The sequence below is a fragment of the Pollachius pollachius genome, assembly GCF_949987615.1.
Source record: "Pollachius pollachius genome assembly, chromosome: 13".
In the NCBI taxonomy this organism is placed as follows: domain Eukaryota; kingdom Metazoa; phylum Chordata; class Actinopteri; order Gadiformes; family Gadidae; genus Pollachius; species Pollachius pollachius.
The window spans coordinates 18,756,210-18,765,098 of record NC_136946.1 but is presented as its reverse complement, the minus strand read 5'-3'; positions in this window follow the sequence as shown (position 1 = coordinate 18,765,098).

The following is an 8,889-nucleotide window of genomic DNA, read 5'->3' as shown; positions in this document are numbered from 1 at the left end:
AATGGATTGAATAAACGTTCTTGTTATGTCTGAAAACATGCAGTTTGTTTTCATAATGTGTCCTGTTGGACTCTAGGTTATGCACTGCTATTGACAGGTTACTGTGTCTTTAAGGTTTTCAGCAGTGTTATACGGCAAGGTCGTAAAATGTAAGTTGTGTGTCAGTTCAGTAAACGCAACGAACGAAGCAACACGTTGTGGTCATTGACTCCTACACGAACACAATATTTAGCGAACGAGGATGGCTGAACTCGCCTTGCCGCCTCCTCCACCTTTCCTACCGGTTCCCGGCGACCCAGCTGTTCCCTGGGATCGGTGGCTGCAGTAATTATCTGCTGGCGTTGGGACACACGGACCTAGCGGAGGCCCGGAAGTTTGCGCTCCTACGCCATTGTCTCGGGCAGGAGGGACAGCGAGTCTTCGCCACGCTCACCTTATTGGACGATAAGTACGCCACAGCTACGGCCGCTTTGAAGGCGCACTTCAGCTCCGGGAGAAGCCGGCGGATGTACCGTTTCGAGTTTCGTCAGAGGACCCAAAAGCCGGGTGAGACCGTTGCCCACTTCGTGTCAGCTTTACGTGAGCTGGCTAGGCTTTGTGACTTTGGGGCTTTGGAGGATGGACTTGTAGTTGACCAGTTAATAGAGAAAACGTTATGCAACCAACTGAGGGAGAGACTTTAATTAGAGCCAGACTCCATGACACTAGCAGATGCTGTAGTGATTGGAAAACAGTTGGAAACGGCCCTAGCGGAGGCGCGCAAGTTTGGCCGCGCAGTGCACGACCCGATGACGTCATCACCGCCGTCAGTTCATCATACAGAGACTGCAGGGCCAAACGACGGGGTGAGTGACAGTTTGGTTGTACAGAGAGTGGGACAGGGTGCCCAGGGAGAGTGGGGCCAAGAGCTCTAGCAACTGTGGCTCTTCTCAACATGCTGCCAGAAATCAATCATGCCCTGCTCGGGGAAAACGTTGCCGCAACTGCAGCAGATTGAACCATTTTGCACGCTGCTGTCGCTCTTCCCCTGCTTCCCATGATACTGCTGCTGTCCCCATAAACACTGTTCAGACCTCACAGCCTGCCTTCAAACATTGCACATGCCGTGTGGGCACAGCTCTAATCCCGCTCCTCGTGGACACAGGAGCCAAAGTGTCAATCCTGAACGAATGCACATATGACCGCTTCTTCAGTCAGGTGCCTCTGGAAGCAGCAGTTAAACCCCTGTTGGGCTACGGCCATTCTCCCATCTCCACTCTGGGCGTGGCTTGCCTTCCCGTCAGATATGGGCGACAATGTGCGCCTAACGCCAAGTTCTGCATCACCCGGAGGGGAGCCAACATTATGGGCCTAGACTTGTTCCTTGCCCTGGGTTTTGCTGTGCGTGATGCTAGAGGCCAGCATGTCCTGCAGGTTGCCACCTCCTGGCCTGACCGCTACCCACAACTGTTCAACGGGCTGGGCCGCATGACATTTGTACACCAGCCTACGGTTGACCAGTCAGTCCGCCCTGTCATCCAGCCTCTACGGCGCATTCCTCTGGCTCTCCGTGACGCAGTGGAGGCCGAGCTGCAGCGCCTGGTGGGGGCAGACTTCGTCGAGCCTGTCGACGCCTCGCCATGGGTGTCAAACCTGGTGATAGCTAAGAAAAAGGGGGGCGGACTGCGACTCTGTGTGGACCTCACAGACGTGAACAAAGCCATCATCCCCGACAAGTACCCCCTGCCTACGGCTGAGGAACTCACTAGCCATTTCTACGGCTCCACTGTCTTCAGTAAGATGGACCTACGAAATGGCTACCTGCAGGTTCCTCTGGCACGACCCAGCATGGACCTTACAGCGTTTGTCACGCACATGGGGGTCTTCAGATTCAAACGCATGGCATTTGGACTCTCATCAGCCCCGAGCTGCTTTCAGAAGATAATGTCACTCATACTGGCCGGTATCCAGGGTGTCTCCATCTACCTGGATGACGTGGTCGTGCATGCACCCTCCACCACACTGCATGATGCTCGTCTGGTGCAAGTCTTTCAGTGTTTCGAACAGCATGGGGTCACACTGAACGCTGAAAAGTGCATGTTCGGGGTTGAGGAAGTTGAGTTCCTGGGCTTCAGGCTCTCGAAGGAGGGCGTCACCCCGATTATGTCCCACACTGAAGCCATTCTGTCCCTCCCAGACCCGCAGTCACCATCCCAGCTGTCTTCCTTCCTGGGGATGGCCGCCTACAATCTCAGGTTCATGCCACACTTCTCTGATTCAACAGCTCCCTTGCGCCGGCTGCTCAGGAAGGAGGCTGCGTGGGACTGGACCCCGGCCTGCCATGAAGCCGTGCGCGTCATCAAACAGCGGCTCACGTCCCCGCCCACACTGACCCATTTCAGCCTGACTGCGCCCACCTTGGTCACCTGTGACGCATCCGGGGTGGCGCTGGGCGCTGTCCTCTCCCAGACTCAAGACGGGGTGGAACGCCCGGTAGCTTTCGCCTCACGAGCACTTACTCCAGCGGAGCAGAAGTATTCGGTGGGGGAGAGGGAGGCTCTGGCCTGCCTGTGGGCTTGCGAACGCTGGCATGTTTATTTATACGGGAGGGCTTTCACCATTCGCACAGACCACCAAGCGCTGACGGCACTGCTGGCGACCCAAGGCTCGGGGCACAGGCCTATGAGACTGCTAAGGTGGGCTGACAGGCTGAACCAGTACAACTTCAGCCTGGAGTTTGTGCCTGGGCGGGCCAACACGGTGGCCGACCTCCTGTCCAGAGAGCGATGAAGACTGGGTCCACATCCTGCATGGGCCCCTCAGCTCAGCAGTCACCCTGGCGGAGCTGCAGCAGGCCTCAGATGCTGATGAGGCCCTCACGACTCTCCGCACCTACGTCCGGGACGGCTGGCCTGCCAAAGTGGATGATAGGCTGCTTCCCTACTACCGCTTCCGCAACAAGCTCTCCTGCTGGGGGGCTGTGTGCCTAGCTCGCGGTCACCGTGCGGTCATTCCAGAGACTCTCAGGTCCGGAGTACTACACATGGCGCATGAGGGGCACCTTGGGGTGGTCAAGGTAAAGCAGCGCTGCCGGGATACAGTTTGGTGGCCCCACATAGACTCTGACGTTGAGGAGCTGGTGCGTAACTGCGCCTGCTGCCTTCTGAGTGGGAAAACAGGCCAGCCCGCCACAGCCCCTCTCACCCCAACCCCTTGGCCGTCTTCACCCTGGGAACATATCCAGGTCAACATCTGCGGTGAACTTCACGGGGCGCCTGCTCATGCCCGTTACCTGCTGGTGGTGCACGATCTTCATTCGAAATGGCCAGAGGTTTTCCAGTTGAGCTCCATCACCGTGCACTCCATCGTCGACCGCCTGGACAACCTGTTTGGGCGCTGGGGCCTCCCGGGTGTGGTCACAACAGATAACGGGCCCCAATTCACATCAGCAGAGTTCGCAGAGTTTCTCACGCTGCGGTCCATCAAGCACATCAGGACGGCAGTGTATCACCCAGAGAGTAATGGAGGGGTGGAAAGACTGAATAGGACTCTCAAAAATGGTATCCGAGCCTGTCTGGAGGAAGGGAAGACCTTCAGCGACGCTCTCAACCAAACTCTCCTGACCATCCGGGCATCCAAACATTCCACCACTGGAGTGTCACCTGCATTGCTAATGATTGGACGTGAACTAAAGCAACCACTGGACTGCTTGAGAGCTGAGCCACCTCCTGCACGTGGGAGCCCAGGGCTCCAGAAAGCCAGAGCTCAGGTGAAACATTCGCAGGCTCGGATGAAAGAGAAGTACGATGCCACACGTAGGGTGCAGACCCCCTCACTTTCAGCAGGGGATTGGGTCAGGATCAAACGCCTCCACCGCCAAAATAAGCTGCAGTCATACTGGTCAGAGCCTCTGCGGGTGACTAAGCAGCTGGGGCCGGCCACTTACAGACTGGAGAACGGGACTCGTTGGCACTCAAACCGCCTGCACAGAGTTGCAAGCCCCACTGTACCGGCCTCACATCTGTCGCCGGCAGCTCTAGGTTGGCAGCCCCGGCCAGGGGCTAATCGGGTGGCAGGGGACCCACCAGCGCCACACGACGCAGCTTCAGGGCCAGCACGCCCTCAGAGAATGAGGGCCCCGCCTGTCTGGCATAGGGACTATGTGACAGGGTGACATTGACATTGGGGGGGGGGTGCGAGGTGAATGTTATGTTTCTGTTCCCTGGGGGGTGGGGGGAAAATGTTATGTCTGAAAACATGCAGTTTGTTTTCATAATGTGTCCTGTTGGACTCTTAAGGTTATGCACTGCTATTGACAGGTTACTGTGTCTTTAAGGTTTTCAGCAGTGTTATACGGCAAGGTCGTGAAATGTAAGTTGTGCGTCAGTTCAGTAAACGCAACGAACGAAGCAACACGTTGTGGTCATTGACTCCTACACGAACACAATAGTTCTTATGGACACTAAGTGAGGGATCACCGAGAAGCAGGGCAATAAACAGTTTGATACTCGGCTCGTGGACATTTTCGTCTTGGGCTGTAACCTTCCACGAGCCGGGCATATCAAACTGTTTATTGCCCTGCCTTGAGGTGGTTATCCTGTTTATTCTAATTCTTGCTTGCCAACATAAAACAATTAAAATACTTTAATAATCATGCTTTTTCTTACTCGTATTCCATGCTCATGTTACGTATTTTAAGCACATAAGCTGCCCACACATAGCCACAAGGAAGTAGGATCGAACATACAAGCTGCAATAATTACTCCAGCCACAGATGGGAGCACCTTTCGACGGGTGAGGAAGCCGGAGCAAAAACGTCACATAGGCCACGCCTACTTCACATATGCCACGCCTACTTGATACAAACGGGGAGCAGGAGTCAGATGGAAAGCCCCCCGGGGCTGTAAGATAGCTCTGCGGTATATCTCTCCACGCGTGTTAAATACTATTTTTTTGTATTTAACAAAAGACTTTTGCATTGTTAAATACAATACAAAACGATTTAACTACTTTCTTCAAGAACACGACACTCATTAAATGTATACTCTGTTTGAGTTCATCTCCCTCAAAAAGTAGTCCCCTTTAATTACGATCGATCAAACATGTTTTGGACACCTCGAAGGGCATTATCACGCTTATACCATTGTCACTTGCCAAAGAAAAATTAAGACCATTAGTATTGTGGCGACCCCTCCGGAGTCGCACAGGGGATCCTGGGAGTTAAGTGTTTTCGGTTGATGTAGGGGTTTTTTGGGGTCTTTGTTGCTGGGTTGAGTGGGGTTGATGGGTTCGGGGTGTTGTTTGGTTGTGTGTTGTTCAATGTTTACATGTGTTTATTGTTGTCACCACCATCACTGACTGTCATGTTTGTTCATTGGGTGTGCTGTTTTCTCGTGTGTTTGTTTTGGAATAAAAGTAGCCTGCGGTCGTGCGGTGTATGGGACGCAGTGCTTCAGTTGTCTATGTTAGTATGTCTATGTCTATATCAGTCTTTGTCCATACATCTTCATCATTTGCTTAGCTGTGTCTGGGTCATAGACTGTGCAACAGGCTTTGTAAAATCAAGCTTTTGTTGTTTGGTTGGAGTGGCTTCTCCTTTAGCGTCCGCGGAGCTGACGTTAGCAGCAGCATCACCTTTGTTACCTTCAGGGTCTTTTTCAACTAGCTTGGTAGATGCCTGTTGTTTCTGAAGATGTTTCATCAGATTAGAACTGCTAGTTTTTGATGTGGCTGGAGTTTTCGAACCTCCACATTGATGACAGGTCACCAAAATATTCCTTATGTCTTTTACCGTCAGAAAGGAAAAATAATGTGCATATTTCCATGAGAGAAATAGAACGCCTGGACCGTCGTCGACTGCCCCCATTGTTTTAATTAATTTACTTGCGCGTCGCTGCGTCACGTGACTGACGTCCGCTTCACGTCCACCACAGAAAATAGTCCTGGGTTATGCACGTGAAGTAACGAGTAACGAGCCTGTTTTAATCGCAGTAACGATAAACGCGTTACTGATTTTGACGAATTAGTTAGTGCTTGTTACCGCAAAAGTAACGTAGTTACTGTAAGGCGTTACTTAATAACGCGTTAGTCCCAACACTGGACTCAAGACACAACTTTTATTCAGATCAACACAGCATACCTACAGATCGTCCGAGGGAGATAATGCCCCTGACTAGTTATTTCAGTGAAGTAGCCTATACGAGCAGACAAGTGGCACACGCGGTTTGCACGCCCTTCTCCAGTGCAGGAATGTTGGTCGCTCCTTCGTACCCTGCATCCCGCTGCTCCCCTACAGCTGCAGCAGCCTCCCGCATCAGCTCCGTCGCCGTCTTTTCCACCAGTTTCACGTAATTACTATATACGTCAACCCAGTCAAACCTGGCACACTGCTAGGCATAGAAAATTAAGTTCCAACTACTAGGTCGTGGATGATCAGCTGGTCTGACGAGGAAGTGACGTAGTTCCCGCCCAGACGCGATTGGCTGATATAATCTTTTTTTTTCTTTTGCATAATCTTTTGCAAAGCGTTTTGCATAATCTTTTGCAAAATGTTTTGCAAAGTGTTTTTTTTTATGGCGTGTAAAACCACGCCATAACTTTTAATCATGGTCCTACCTCTTTTTATCTCAAAAGGACCGAAAAAGTCCACGCCGACGCTTGTAAATGGTGGCTCATCTGGTACAATTCTGTCCCTGGGAAGGTTTGCCATGACTTGACTTTCTCTTTTCCCCCGCTGACGTCGGCAGGTAACACATTGCGACAGGACATGTCGGGCGGCCACGTGGGATCTTGTAATCCAATACTTCTGCCGCACCTTTGACAAGACATGATTTCTGCCGCTGTGACCGAGTTCCTCATGAGCAGATCTGAGAATGAGAGAGGTTATATGCAGGTCTTTAGCAAAGATTTCAGGATGTTTAGACTCCTCTGGCATGGCTGACTTAATCAGCCTGCCACCAACTCTTAGTATGCCATCTTGAATGGTTGGTGACAGCCGGTAAACAGGGCTGCTTTTTGGCACTGCTTTTCCTTACTGAAGCATGGCGATATCCTTACAAAATCTTTCTCTCTGACTGAAGTGTACTACCTCCAACTCTGCCTTTGCAACATCACTTACAGAGAGGGGTAAGAAGGGAAGTGAAGCTTTTAAGCTTTTCTTTTGTTTGTCCAGCTCCAACCTTTGGATTTCTTCATCCAGCTTCCCAGCCTTGAAAGATGTTCTCAACTCTTTTCTCTTTTGAACCAGTAGCTTCAGTGTTGACTTCAAACTGAGAACCCATGCAACACTTCTTTTAAGGCGATACCAACTTGAGTAGTGATGAATGAGTTGGGAAGTGGCGTTTGTGCTTTTGTAACCCAGGTTTACATAACACCTTTTCATTTAATTAGATTTAAATCACAACCCATTCAAATATTTGTTACTAATCAATAAAAAATACATGGCTTGTGTATAGTGACACAGAATGAGATAAAGGATATAATATAATGGAAAATATTGCAAATAAATACATTTAATCTATTTTATCTAAATGATATGGTGTGATATGTTAAACCACCTGTCAACCAACAAAGTCACATGGCAACTGTTTTGGCTCAGTTAGCCAATCAGAAATTAGACCCGCCTTTAACCATCAGCAGACGGCGGTTACAGAGATTCATTCTTTTCGGGACGAGCCACAGATGAGATTGAATGTTAGCAACTGTTTTTGAATAGTAAGCTACAGAAGAGAGATTCCCCCGCCGCTAAAAGTCCCGAAAAGCCCGTGCAGTAAATCAAAGCCCTTGGTGAGTCTCCATGTGAAAAGATTAGGAGTAGAATTGTGTTTTTGGGATGAGAAATGACGTGCTAAGACACTAACTGGCCGCAGCTAATGTTGCTTGGTAACTTGTAGCATAGCGCGTGGTGTCGCTAAACTTGGCGTGCCGTGACTGTTGTGGGGGAGGGGAGGTGAGGACCGTTGCTGGGGCTGCGTCTGCGGGCAGACTAGTTTTGACGGTGGGTTAAGCATTTTATTCATTGTGTGATGTTGCGGTGTGTTGATGTGTCAGTGATGCTGCTAGTTGTGTTAAATTGCCTTATGGTGAAAAGCAATATGAGCTGTAAAGCTTTGAGTTAAAGGTGCTAGCTTTAAAATGATCATTCTTTCAGTAACTAAACTATAGCTTGCTGGGTATAACAACACAAAGAAAATACAATTTGAATGGGTTTTGAAGTGTTTTATTTGAACAGATTTATATTGAGAGTTAAACGTGTTAATCATTTATGTTTTACACTGTTCAATTACCTAAAATATGATTTATAGAAAAGTGTATGTATTACATAGACAGACTACTAATTAGTCTTTTGGCTTTGTTGTCAAGGCCGGATTTTTTTGTGTGGATTGGAAAAGATTTGATCCTGGATCGTCTGCATCCCGCTCGCTCTCCCTGGTGTTCAGCAGAGGTGTGCAGACTGGCGAGCTCTCCCCATCGGAGCGACCCTTTTGAACCCTGAACAAAAAAGGCAAACTCTTATTGTTTCTGCAGTGGGGTAGGGACAAGAGACTTTGATATATATTTTTCTTTTCTTCACACGGACCAAACAGGAGTAGTTTCCGCAAGGACTGAGTCAAACTAAATCTTTAGAATAGGCTGTTCAAAACGTTTACTGTGTACTGTTAGTGTTATTGAAATGTGTAATGGAGGGATGTTTTAAGTGTTAGCCAGAGGTATTTTAAAATCTATTAGAATTATACAATCTACTAATAAACCAATATATACATAACTAAATCTTAGTTAGTGGCCATAAATAATAAACCAAAATATATATAATTTGAAATAAAATAGGAAAAGTGGCCATAAATAATTAAATACTAAATAGATACATAATTAAATTAAAAGTACTGGAAGGTAGAACAAACCTGATGCAAA